General features: G+C 38.6%; 1 non-coding gene across 1 annotated transcript; it reads right to left on the bottom strand.

Annotated features, from left to right (window-relative positions):
• Positions 1-7,447: 7,447 nt before the first annotated feature.
• LOC131828227 (U2 spliceosomal RNA) lies at positions 7,448-7,639 on the bottom strand. Its single transcript, XR_009352296.1, has one exon. It is a non-coding gene; the product is annotated as a U2 spliceosomal RNA (small nuclear RNA).
• Between the last annotated feature and the right edge of the window lie 4,477 nt (positions 7,640-12,116).

Below are 12,116 nucleotides of genomic sequence, written 5' to 3'. Positions count from 1 at the left end.
TGTTGCCTTGCTGACCAACTCCTAGAACCTCTTCCTCTCAATGCTGCTTTTCTATATTCTTAGCCTTCTAATTTCTTCCCCAGTCTCTTGTTTTCAAGGTCAAACAAGTCACCTTTTTCATTTTTATTTTCCTGATGGTCAAGTTTTTAGACTTTACAACATTCTTGCTGCCCCTTTCTGAGCCCTCTTCAAGTTCTGCACATATGATACTAATATTAAGTGACTGCTCTGAGTTATTCAGTTGTTGATCTAATAACTGTCATGTGCATTTTTCTGAAAACAATAATTGCGAGGTTGCACAGGCTGATTCGGTAACTGCCGTCATGTGCATGAATATAAAATAAGCACAAGGGAGCAGATGAGAGTAAGGGAAAGCAACTGCCAACTGGAACTTCAGAAAGAATGATGTTCTGTAACCTCAGGAGCCATTGAGCACAATTGAACCATATCTATTTTTGGCAATCTATTAAGGACACATGAAATATTGTGGCTTCCCTCCCCTGCCCCCAATACATTCTGGGTATATGGAACTGATCTAGTGCATAATGGCAAGCAGTCTAGGAACCTTGGTTGCATGGTACTTTGAGTTAGAGCATAGCTCAGAACTATTTCTGGCATTTTCTTCCTATCAAGATTCATAATGATATAACAATGCTCAATACACATCTTTTCTACGTTCCAATATTTTTGTGCTTACTCTATAGAAATGACCCTACATGATTTTTCTTATACACAGAGCATACAGATTTTATGAAGTTATTATGTATAGCTTCAGTTTTGATCTCAGGTGTTTTGTTGTTGTTTTTTTTTCATATTAGTCTCTGCCAAAATACATGGGAGTAAAGAAGAATTTCAACATTTTCTTGCACACACCATAAAATACAATGTCATTTCCTTTCATACTTTTAAGGGTTTTTCCAACAGAAAAAGTATATAAAAGCAAGCACTGAATAACTATCAAGTAATACAATTCATTGTTACTCTCATATATATTATTATTGTCATGGTTATTATTATTATTGTTATGATTAGAGAAAGAGTCATCTTGATGCTAGTCATCACTAGCATTGTCTTATCACTTTTTGGAATCCAACAATTTAATTTGCTTATTTTGGCGATGAGGTTCCATAAGAAGTCTTACCTAATTATGTTATATACCCTATGCATCCTGAATAATTTCTTATTCTTGATCAATTAAATCCATTTAAATATGTCCCAGCATTTCTCTGTCTCTTTTTTTTAAGATTTATTTATTTGAGAGACCAAGAGAGAGGAGAGAGAGAAGAGGAGGAGTAGGAGGAGGGGCAGAGGAGAAGCCAACTCACTGCAGAGCAGAGAGCCCAACGTGGGACTTGATCCCAGAACCCCGGAAACATGACCTGAGCTGAAGACAGATGTTTTTAACTGACTGGGCACCCAGGTGTCCCCCAGCATTTCCTTCTTTTGGCTTTGATTCTAATCTGCTCTCTTAAATTTGTGGGTCTCTTAGCTCCAGTGCTACCTGACTTTGGAGCACTTCCCAAACTTTAATCTATATACAAATCACCTGGGGATCTCATTCACAGCCCCATTCTTAACAGGTCTCTAGTGGGCTACGGATTCTGCATTTCCCATTAGTTCTCAGGCGATGCTGATGTTGCTAGACCTGTGGACAACACTTTGAATAGAGAACAACATTATGTTTAAAGAGTTCTCAATTAGACTAATATATCCTTGATTCTTTCCTCTTCCTAAATACAAAACTAATCAGTCATTTAGTCAACAAATATTTATTGAAACCCACTGTGGCCACATAAATCAAATACTCTTCCTTCTCATGCAGGGTCACCTACTTCTTTTCATTTCCACTGGCATTACTACTCAAGTTCAGTGCTGCAATGATCTCTTCTGGACTTTTGCAATAGCTGCTAAGTGCATCTCTCTACATACACCCTTGTTTCCATTGTCAATTTGTTTCTTTTAAATAGCAAAATTAAAAAAAAAAAAAGTTTTAGGAAATAGACTTCTAACTAATGATAGCATTCTAGTGTACCCAGTACTTCCAAATCTTCTGGATGACTTTTAAGATAAAATCCCTAAGTTTTGACATAAAAAAACAAAAATCAGCAAGAGTCTGCTTACCATCATCTACCATCACTCTCCTCTGGCTTTTCATGTTCTGGACATTTTGGCACTTTTTTGGTTACTAAATTTGCTAAGCTTCATTCCAAGCCAAGTCCTTTGCAATGCTGTTCCTTTGCCTGGGATGTTCTTCCTCTCCTTATTTATCTAATCATCATTCACCCTTTTGATCTTAGATTAATGCAACTTCATCAGAGAACCCTCAACTGATGTTCCAGGATGTCAAGATATCCTGTTACATGTTCTTTTAATGCCACCTATTTCTTTTGCGGGGCACTTTTCATGGGCAAACTACATAATTAAACAAGCAAATGAGTCTACTTCCTCTGGTAACCAGTTGCACAAAGGCATGCATCATGTTTTTTTTAAATTCTTATACATCTAGTTCTCAGCGTGGTGCCTGGCAAGTAGTTGATGTCAACAAATATATAATAAATGAAATGATAAAAAAAAATAGAAAGAACTTGGAACATTCTGGTCCATCTGGATCCCTCTGTTAAAAACAGAAGTAGTTTGCCAATTTTCAAAGAATCAGTCTATAACAAAATACACATCATTAAAATGTTATCCAGTTTCTTAGATGTATTCATTTGGTGTTTCAGTGTCTTCCAGTGTTTCCATGTCATTTATATGGTGCCCAATTTCCTCTAAACTTCATGAAATGGCTAATAGAAAACTTAAATTACTTGCATATGAATAAAAGCCCAGCTGTTTATGTATTTGAGAAGTGTTGAATATACTGCCATATAAAACCTCCTACTGCTTCATAAATTGTTTCTGATGACACAGAGTCTTTGTATATGGTGAATTATTATATGTAGAGAATCCTTTATCAAAATGGAAGAGAAATCTCTGGGAGCTACATCCCAGAAAACTTTGTAATTACATTATTTGGGTTTTTAAAAAGCCATGTTGCACCTGGGTAGCTCAGTGGGTTAAGCCTCTGCCTTTCACTCGGGTCATGGTCTCATGGGGCCTGGGATCGAACCCTGCATTGGGCTCTCTGCTCAGTGGGGAGCCTGCCTCTCTGCCTGCTTGTGATCTCACTCTCTCTCTCTGTCAAATTAAAAAAAAAAATCTAAAACAAAACAAAACAAAACAAAAACCTATGGTCTCATCTTTTGTCTGGTTGATAAATTTAATTTGTGAAAATATGTGTTGAATTTATTTCTTAAAGTTCTGCCACCACCTTGGGGCATAAGAGAACAGAAAGGGAGGGGTTTTTCATAATCCTCCTTGAGTCCTGCCTGCCCTAGATATGTAGGACCACAAACACACTGTCTAGGAGAGCTCTATGATCTCTTCAGAAAGTGGCATTTTTAGAAATAGTTTTAGGTATGGAGAGTCATCCTTACTTTTCTGAAATTGGGGGGGAATGGGAAGCAAAAATAATTTTGGAAAATTCACCTATCCATTTTTTGCATCAAGAACAGAACAATAATTCAAACTGGTAACCTGAAGTAACAGAGTTTGTGGTTTGGTATCTTCTGAAGGTCCCCAGTACTGTCTGACCCAAGATGATCTCAAGCATTGGCCTCAGCCCTCCCCAGGCTGACACATTGTGTATCTCCAAAGTGGTGAGTCAGCTTTATTTTAAGCCCTGAATGGAGTGGGGCTTATTCTCTTCAGGTCCACAGTGGGCCCCAGGCCAGCAGCAGCTGTCTGCTCAGCGGGTTTCAGCCTGCTGCTCAACATAGACTGACTGAGAGCCCTTGGCAGGGACAAATGAGTTCCCTGGGCTTATGGGGAAATGCTTAAGTTGTCTGCTCTCTCTTTGTTGCTGTTGTTTTACAGTCCAAGTTCCATTTACTGGACATCAGGAAAAGCTGCTCCCTCCTCAGTAGCCGTGGATATATTCTCACTGGTACGTTGCACCAACCAAGAGGGGATGGCAGGTGTTATATAATTGAGGGGATGTGACGACACAGCACCACAAGGTTATCTTGGCTGTATTCTGGCTCTGACTCTTACCCACCCTCTCATATGTACATCTCTTATCCCATTCCCAAAGCTTTAATAGTATGGATACAATAAGAATTCTTTTTACTGTCTTTCTCTTGATTTTAACAAATTGTGTTCCAATTTTTGTCCTCCATTTTCATTAATCATTTGAGTAAACATGCCTAAGATGTTTAAGCTTTAATCTTCTAGCTGAGTTTCCCAATTTGGCTACGGTAACCAGTCCATCTGAGTGAGTCAAGAGGCTCGGTTAGTTCTTACGGAATATCTGCAGACTTTTATTTTTGGGGTGTTTTGGACACTCTCCTCTGATTTTCCTTTGCTTCCTAAGGTCAAATTCTATGGTTAATATCTCTAAAGGATCCTAGGATATGCTAATACCAATTCATGTTGTCTGCTTAGGTTCTGGGGGAAAATGAAGCATTTAAAAATGACCCACGGGAAATAATCACCTAATTCTCTCTTCTCTCCTTCACTGTTCACATGTATTTCGCTCCTCTTTTTCATCTCACCATAAAATCTTTTCATTCTTCTCTTCATTCGCTTACTTAATAACATTATGCTCAGGCTTGCCATGTTTCAGAGGCTATATTAGACACTACTAGTGTAATAGAGGCAATAATGAACAAGAAAGAACTTCTCCCTGACTGTTTAGATTCCAGTGAGGAAAACCAACAGTACACAGGTGAACAGAGCCATAAGCAAGAGAACAATGGGTTGCTGTTATAGATACTAAAGGAGACAGATTCCTTTCCACCTGATGTAAAAGCACTCTATCTAGAATTCAGGAGAGCCTTCTCTAAAGAGCTGTATTTGAGCTGAGGTCTCAAGAATGAGACCAACTTGAACATGCAAAGAACTTGGGAGAAATATTTCAGGCAGAGGGAAAGGAAAGGGACAGAAAAGAGCTTGTGGTATTTTAGAGACTGACTGAAATCCAGCATAGCTGGAGGGTAACACAGTTGAACTTGGTAAGGAAGGCGGGGGCCAGATCATATAAGAGTTCTGTAAGCATAGCAAACTCTTGAAGAACAATGTTAGACTCTTTGCAAGGACCTTGTGAGAGCACTGGTGATTGCCTGCTAAAGCCAGGTAAGAATTTCAAGGAAATCATGTGCTTGGCATATTAAAAGTAAAGATGTGTTGAGTCTGAACCTGGGATGAGGGTCAGGGAAGACACTCAAGAAAGTCCGTTCTCAGGACCACAGTCCACAAAGAAGTACCCAGAAGAACCAGTGTTCGTATTTCCAAGAGTACATTGCGTGATGTAATATATATAGCATTGTATGTTCCAGCATCTGGAATGTCTCCTCTCTGTATTTCCCAGGCCATACTTTCACCCACTCAGCTGACCACTTATCTCTATATTCTAGACCTATTTATTAGGCATTTGGGTTGCACAGACCAATGCAAATTTCTAGGCAAATTTGGCTGAGCCCACCCTACTTGAATACAGACTAAAACAACCTCAGAAAACTCCTTTTAGCTTTTTATCTTCATGGTTCTTTTCTATGTGAATGCCTATTGAGTTTGTGTATTGTACAATATTCCACATCTGCTAGTATTTGACTTCTTAAAAATTCTTAATATGCTTTCATCACCCTCCCAGGTTACAGGTTAAAATGTGATCATTTGATTCCTAAATCTCCCTTTCTATTTGTTTTCTGTTGGAGGATTACTATCAAGCTATAAACTCCTAATACTTTGATAACTGTTTTAGAAACATAAAACACAAATGCACTTTCTGCATTGTTTTCCAACACAGAATTTTTTTCAACCCTGCTTCAAATGAACAGTATGATTGACTTCCTTAGGATCTTTGAATAATAGGTTGAGCCAAAGGTGAACTAATATCCTATTATTTGCATTATTGTATTTCAGAGCATGTGACTAACTCTAGTGGAGAAGTAAGAAAAGTCACATATAAAGGACCCAGATGGTAGAACACCACATGTTTGTGTCTTAGTATGAGAAACAGTGCAAGCAAGTAAACCATTCCCAGACATTTATTACATAGCCCGGGTTTGGAATAATTATTGTGCTTCTGGCAAGAGACAAAGGTGGAAAATGGAAATTTAAGTAGGGTTAACATTAAAGGAATTATTGCATTCTTTCCTGAACATAATCACCTGTAACTGGAAAAGCCACGGTTCTATATGTCATGTTCTTTATTGATTTCTGTTAGACATTTGCACTTACTTGAACCAAGCATATATATAGGATGTTGCTAACCTAGATGTTCTTGAAAACTTAATAAAATCAAGTGGTTATTGATAGCAAGACAGTGTGTTTAGAGTATATAGTTACATTTCAAAATGGAAGCTAATATTTAATAGGGTAGAAGTTAATATTTCAAAAACCATAAATAGCATACTTTTGTTAAAATATCTAAAAACATGTCCTCCTTCTAATATCTACATAATTTTCAAATAAGTTGAAATACATTTTTCCCACTCAGTATAAATAGTGGGAATAATTTTGTTTAATCATTTTGTATATATACTTCTGAATGTATATACCAACCCCTTTTTCATGATATTTCTTAATACAAAGTCACTGATGTTCATTCTTTTCTTTCTTTCTTTCTTTCTTTCTTTCTTTCAGGGAGAGAGGGAGGTATAGAGAGAGGGGCAGAAGGAGAGGGAGAGAATCTCCAGAAGACCCCATGCTGAGCACGGAGCCCCATGCAGCAAAGCTCCATCTCACAACCCTGAGATCATGATATGAGCCAAAACCAAGAGTTGGATACTTAACCAACTGAGCCACCCAGATGCCCCTGATGTTATTTCTTTATTTTAAAAAAACAAAAAAACAAAAAAAAACCAAAACAACAACAACAACAACAAAAAAACTTTGCTTCTCTATGAAGACTTCCTAGTTTATTTGAATAGATTTTTCATGGCCCAGATGAAGATTATGCAGCATGACAGCCTTTTGATTAATAAAACTATTAGCTTTTTTGAAAATTCAGAAAGTAGTAAATGGACCAAGACTGACTCCAGTATATACCTTATTTCAGTTGAATACCACCAACCAAGTACATCTTGCTTCTGTTAGCATAGATGCAATGGCCCAGAAGAGACAGCTACTCAGAACTCCAAAGAGAAAATCACCAATGAACAACTCTATGCATAAATCTTTGTTCTCTTGGCTTTGATAATACAATGCATGGTAATGGGGAAGGATCAAATATTATTCTATATTTCCTGTATGAATTTTATCTTAAGGTATACAGAGAGCTAGTGATGCAAAATTTTTATTTAAGAATAATACAAACTAATCAACTTAAGAGAAAGATTTATAAAATCACCTAAAAATATTCTTTTTTTTTCTTACTAACCAAATCTTTTATTTACTACTTTAGTGGGGAGCGTGCACCATTCCTGGAAGTACTGCAATACCAGGTCGATGCATGGAGTGGACGGAGCAAGCTCCTATTTCAACTCCCTACTCCAAAAATCCATTTAATATATTGTCCTCAGATAGAGGACAATATCAGATATTAAACTGATAAGAACAGATACTACACCTAATCTTAGCTAAAAGGCCAAGAAGCGATCACCTAAAAATATTTTTGAAAAAAAAAATATAACTCAGACCAAAGTGTCAAGATTTCTATACAGTCAATAGTTCATTTAAGGATTTTATTTACTTATTTGAGAGAGAGACAGAGAGAGTATGCTTGAGAGAGCAAGGGGGTTGGGTGCAGAGGGAGAGGAAGCAGCATATTCTCCACTGAGCAGGGAGAAAGACAAGGGGTCAGATCCCAGGACCCTAAGATCATGACCCTAGTCAAAGGCAGACACTTAACTGACTGAGCCACCCAGGTGCCCCTCTAATTAATAATTTTAAAAGTATTCTGTATGACTGAATTTCAAACACAAGTATAAGGGCTCATTTTTTTGACAATGGAAATTCAGACCCATACAAGTAAAGGGACTTGGCCCATGTCATGGAGAGATCCAGTGGCTTTTTTCATACTAGAATTATAAGCTACATCTCTTAAATCCTTGTCTTTTGTCCTTTTAAGATAACAAACTACTTGTTATTTTGGTGCTCTTTCTACGACACTAGAAAAATGTCCCTGTGGATTCTACTGGGTAACAAGGCCAATGAGTCATAAAATGGTATTGTCTTTATTTTCATTTTCCTAGGAGAAAGAGCCTGAAAAGGAAACAAAGTGACTGAAAACTGAAGCCTTCCTCCCAAGTCTTTTTTAGGGTGAGGCTTATAGAAGTCCCTGTTTGCAGTATGTCCAGTGGTCAGAATCATAACTACCCAGTCAATTTGAGCAAAAACTTTGGTTCTTTGTAATTAGCGGGGTCTGCGGGAAGAGGGAGTCTCTAACACATTCTTCCCAGGCGTTGCCATAGCTCTCCATGGCTTACTGCTCAGAAAGGAGGAAAAGTATGAGGAAAACAAACAGAGACAGACCTTCTTTGTGCATTGGCCCTTGGTCTGCCAAATCAGCTGGCTGGATGCAGAGGCAATTTCCTTAGTGTTTGCAGCCTTACGCTGACTTCTGCGTGGGGAAGTTGGGCAATATTTATTGTTGAATGGGGCCCTGGGAGATTATTCTTGGAAGGAACAACCTCTGTGAACCTTCGTGTGTTGACTAAAAATCCCTTCTAGCTAGGGTTTCACAAACTAGATGTGATTCTCTCCTTCCAACTCAAAAATGACTGGGAAACAGGAAAATTCTTCAAGTTTAGAAGAAGCAGTATAGATGGGGCTTCTTCTGACTCAAGGTGATTTACTCCTAGAGCACTGCATTAGGGAAGCATGGAAATAAGGAGATAAACTTTAAGATGCCATGAGCTGCTCTCTAGAATTTTGTGAACCACTGAAATGTAAAAATAACTTCACGAATTATTTGCTTAAAGGGCATTTTTTTGACCTTCCTTTACATGTAACATCATCGGCCAGTTACTAGGAGAGACACAAAAATGAATGAAACATACAACTTAACATTAAGGCCCTTACCCTGTTCTCCATCTTAAAAAAAAAAAAAAAGTCAAACAATCATAAGAATAAATGAACCATCTGGTATCAATATTAGTCAAATTTACACAGTCCATTAAGTGTCATAAAATAGTCATACAAATGCTCTTTCCCTAAGTTTGTGTCTGAAAATAGGGAGAAAGAGGTGCCAAGCACATAACCTTAAGTAGGGATGGGCCAGGGCCTCAGGCTCAGTGTTACATCATTTTGACCTCAAGGACAATGTCTGTCTTCTAGCTCTATACACTGTCCTCTTGTCATTTGCAGCTGAAGTAAGATTCATGAGCTGGTCTTTTTCGGTGTGACCAGGGCTGAAAACGCTCTCTGACAAACGAGGCTCATGCTAGCTTCTGCTTCTGTATAGACCTTGGAGGGTCTAACTCAGCTGACCTCGAGCCCTGCAGTTTGTTCAGTAACCCCTGGTAAGAAGTCATGTGGTCAAACCAGTACGACAAGCTCCCAAGCCAGATTCTCAGTTGCTCTGAAACCCAGGGTGACACCAGGAAGTTAACCTTTGGGGACTTCCTTCACGTGACCATTTAGAATTGCCAAGTTGCTGTGGCCACTGCCCATCTTGGTGACTGGGAGGTGTTCACATCTTTCTAGGAGTGACATCTTTCAGAGATGACATCTTTCTAGGAGTCTTAACGTGGACAGAGAAGAGCTCTTTGCTTTCAGTGTTTCCTTCACCTCTCTGGAATGTTCTCATCTTTTTACCACAGAGAAGACAATCAGAAAATACCTATCTGACAAACATCCATTTTTCTCTCCTCTTCTCCTTCCCACAGATTTCCTAGGCCTGTGGACTTTCTTCCATTTGCCCCAAATCTTATCTTCTCTTTACACTCATTTAATCCAGATAGAGCATGCCCTCCACACCATAGTGAATATCCTGAGTAAACTTTTTATAACCTAAAAGGGGAACAGAGGCTCTATGGAACCTGAACATTCTACTCTCATAGCAACAGGTTTTTTTTTTGTTTTTTTTTTATCTCAAAGGGCAGGAAGCATCTTATTTTTACTCCTTATAGTATCCAAACGTCTGCTGAGGTTAATGGACATTTTGGGTAAATGAGGGTGGAGTTCTTGTACCCAGAAAGGTGAAAGGAAAAGCATATTGATACTGTGTGTGATGGTCATACTTATCACTTGGACTCATTTTACCCATTCCCCACTATAGTCCCAAAGGGCTGATGAGTTAATCCTCGTGTGAAGAGCTCTCCATAAAGGAGTAAAACCTAGTTTATTTTCCAATATAATCTCCATGAAACAGTGATGTCAGAAGCTTTTAATAACTACTTGTATTGATGGGAAGTAGTGCCAGAAGTTTCGATAATGATAGAAGCCATCTTTAGGTACATTCGATAGAGCTCTTTTTTTCGAAAGTGGTAATAGAAAAATGAGAGCCAGTGATCTTAAGGGCATGACTGTTATGAACACGATATTAATTGTCCTGAAACAGATAACAGGCTGCTGAAGTCTTCCTTATGTGCCCATTAACCTGCGGCCAATCCCAGGAGGACTGAAGGTGAATATGAAGAGAAATGCTGCTCTAGGCTTCATTAGCCAGAAGAAGAAAATGGGGAAGAAACCGGAAAAGGCCAAATCCCAGCCCAGGGAGCACATGTGAGATACTCTGCACAGGACTTCCAGCACTGTTCTGGAGGATTGTGAGAGAGCCCAAGTCCTTAAACATCAGTGACAGGTTGGTGAACTTGGGGGAAGACAACATCAAATGTTACAGAGGCTTCTTACCTTTTTCTTCTTCTCTTCCCCTGTGTTGAGGCCTGGGAAAAGTGATGGACCCATGTTAGATCCCAATTGAAATGACTATATCTATATAATTACTATTTAAAGTACTTTAATTTTTCATTTTATATTACCGATTTAGCCTCATTCCTTAAGAATTTAAGTGTTGTTCATTTTATTATTATCATTATTATTATTATTATTATTACGTTGTAACCACCAAATCACTCCTGGGTCAGTGAGTTCTAAAGCTCATCTGGCTTCTGAATAAGAGACAGATACTGACACTACTACTTCTTAGAGCTCTTATCACAGTGATGCTAAAAATAGAAGTCTTGCTGTTCCCTCTGCCTAGAAACTCCTGTCCTGTTCTTGACTCATTTAACTTCTTATTCTACTTCCCCACTTCTCAAACCTAACACCCATACTAAAGTCAGATTTCATTATACTTTCTCACTGCATATTCTTCTTTTCTCACTTACAAATTGTCTTGATTTGTACTTATAAACTTGTGTTATTTGTTATTTTAAATATTTGAAACAATATTTCATTCTTCAGAGAACCAAGGAGGAGAGGGATAAAGACCCTCACCATTGATGGCAGGTGGTGTCTAGGAACCTGGGGAGAACACAAAGAGAGGGTCCACCTCCAGCCATTGCACATGTGCCTTTTGACGCTACATAGAGGGCCCCAGGTCTATGTCAGCACTTCTTTCCCATGACTCGGAGATCATTGCTCTCCCATCCAACTGCCAATTTGTTCTTCATCAATTTCTTTGGGTTCCTGTCTGAGATTCATCTCCAGAGAATTAAATTGGGGAGGGGAGGGCATTTCTAGTCAGTTGGGTAGGGACACATAATGGAAAAATGGTGGAAAATATATTATAAACCACTGAAGAATCACAGTGCTATAGAAAATGTGCTTCTGGAATTCCAAGTTGGATCACCAGATGTATACTTTTCTCTAAACACATGGTTGTGTGAATCAAAACTGGTAGTAGAAAAACGAGGGCCAGTGATCTTAAGAATATGCCTGTGATATGCAGCAGATTTGGAATTGAACCCTGGCCAACCTGATTCCAAGGTGCATGAGCCAGCTTCCTGTTGTATCAGCTGCCTGGTGTTCACAGCTCAGCCTCCAGGCTGACGTTAATGCAAACTGTATTTCTGATACCATGCTCAGGAGCTATAGTGAACTCCTTGCTATTTTTTTTTTAATGACCAAGCCTGTATTTCAGTGGTTTTTAGCATTCTGCCCTTTTTATTCTCCCCAGTACACCTGTGTGG

The sequence above is a fragment of the Mustela lutreola genome, chromosome 3, assembly GCF_030435805.1.
Source record: "Mustela lutreola isolate mMusLut2 chromosome 3, mMusLut2.pri, whole genome shotgun sequence".
NCBI lineage: Eukaryota > Metazoa > Chordata > Mammalia > Carnivora > Mustelidae > Mustela > Mustela lutreola.
The sequence above is the reverse complement of the archived record's forward strand: the minus strand, read 5'-3'. Positions and strand labels throughout refer to the sequence as shown.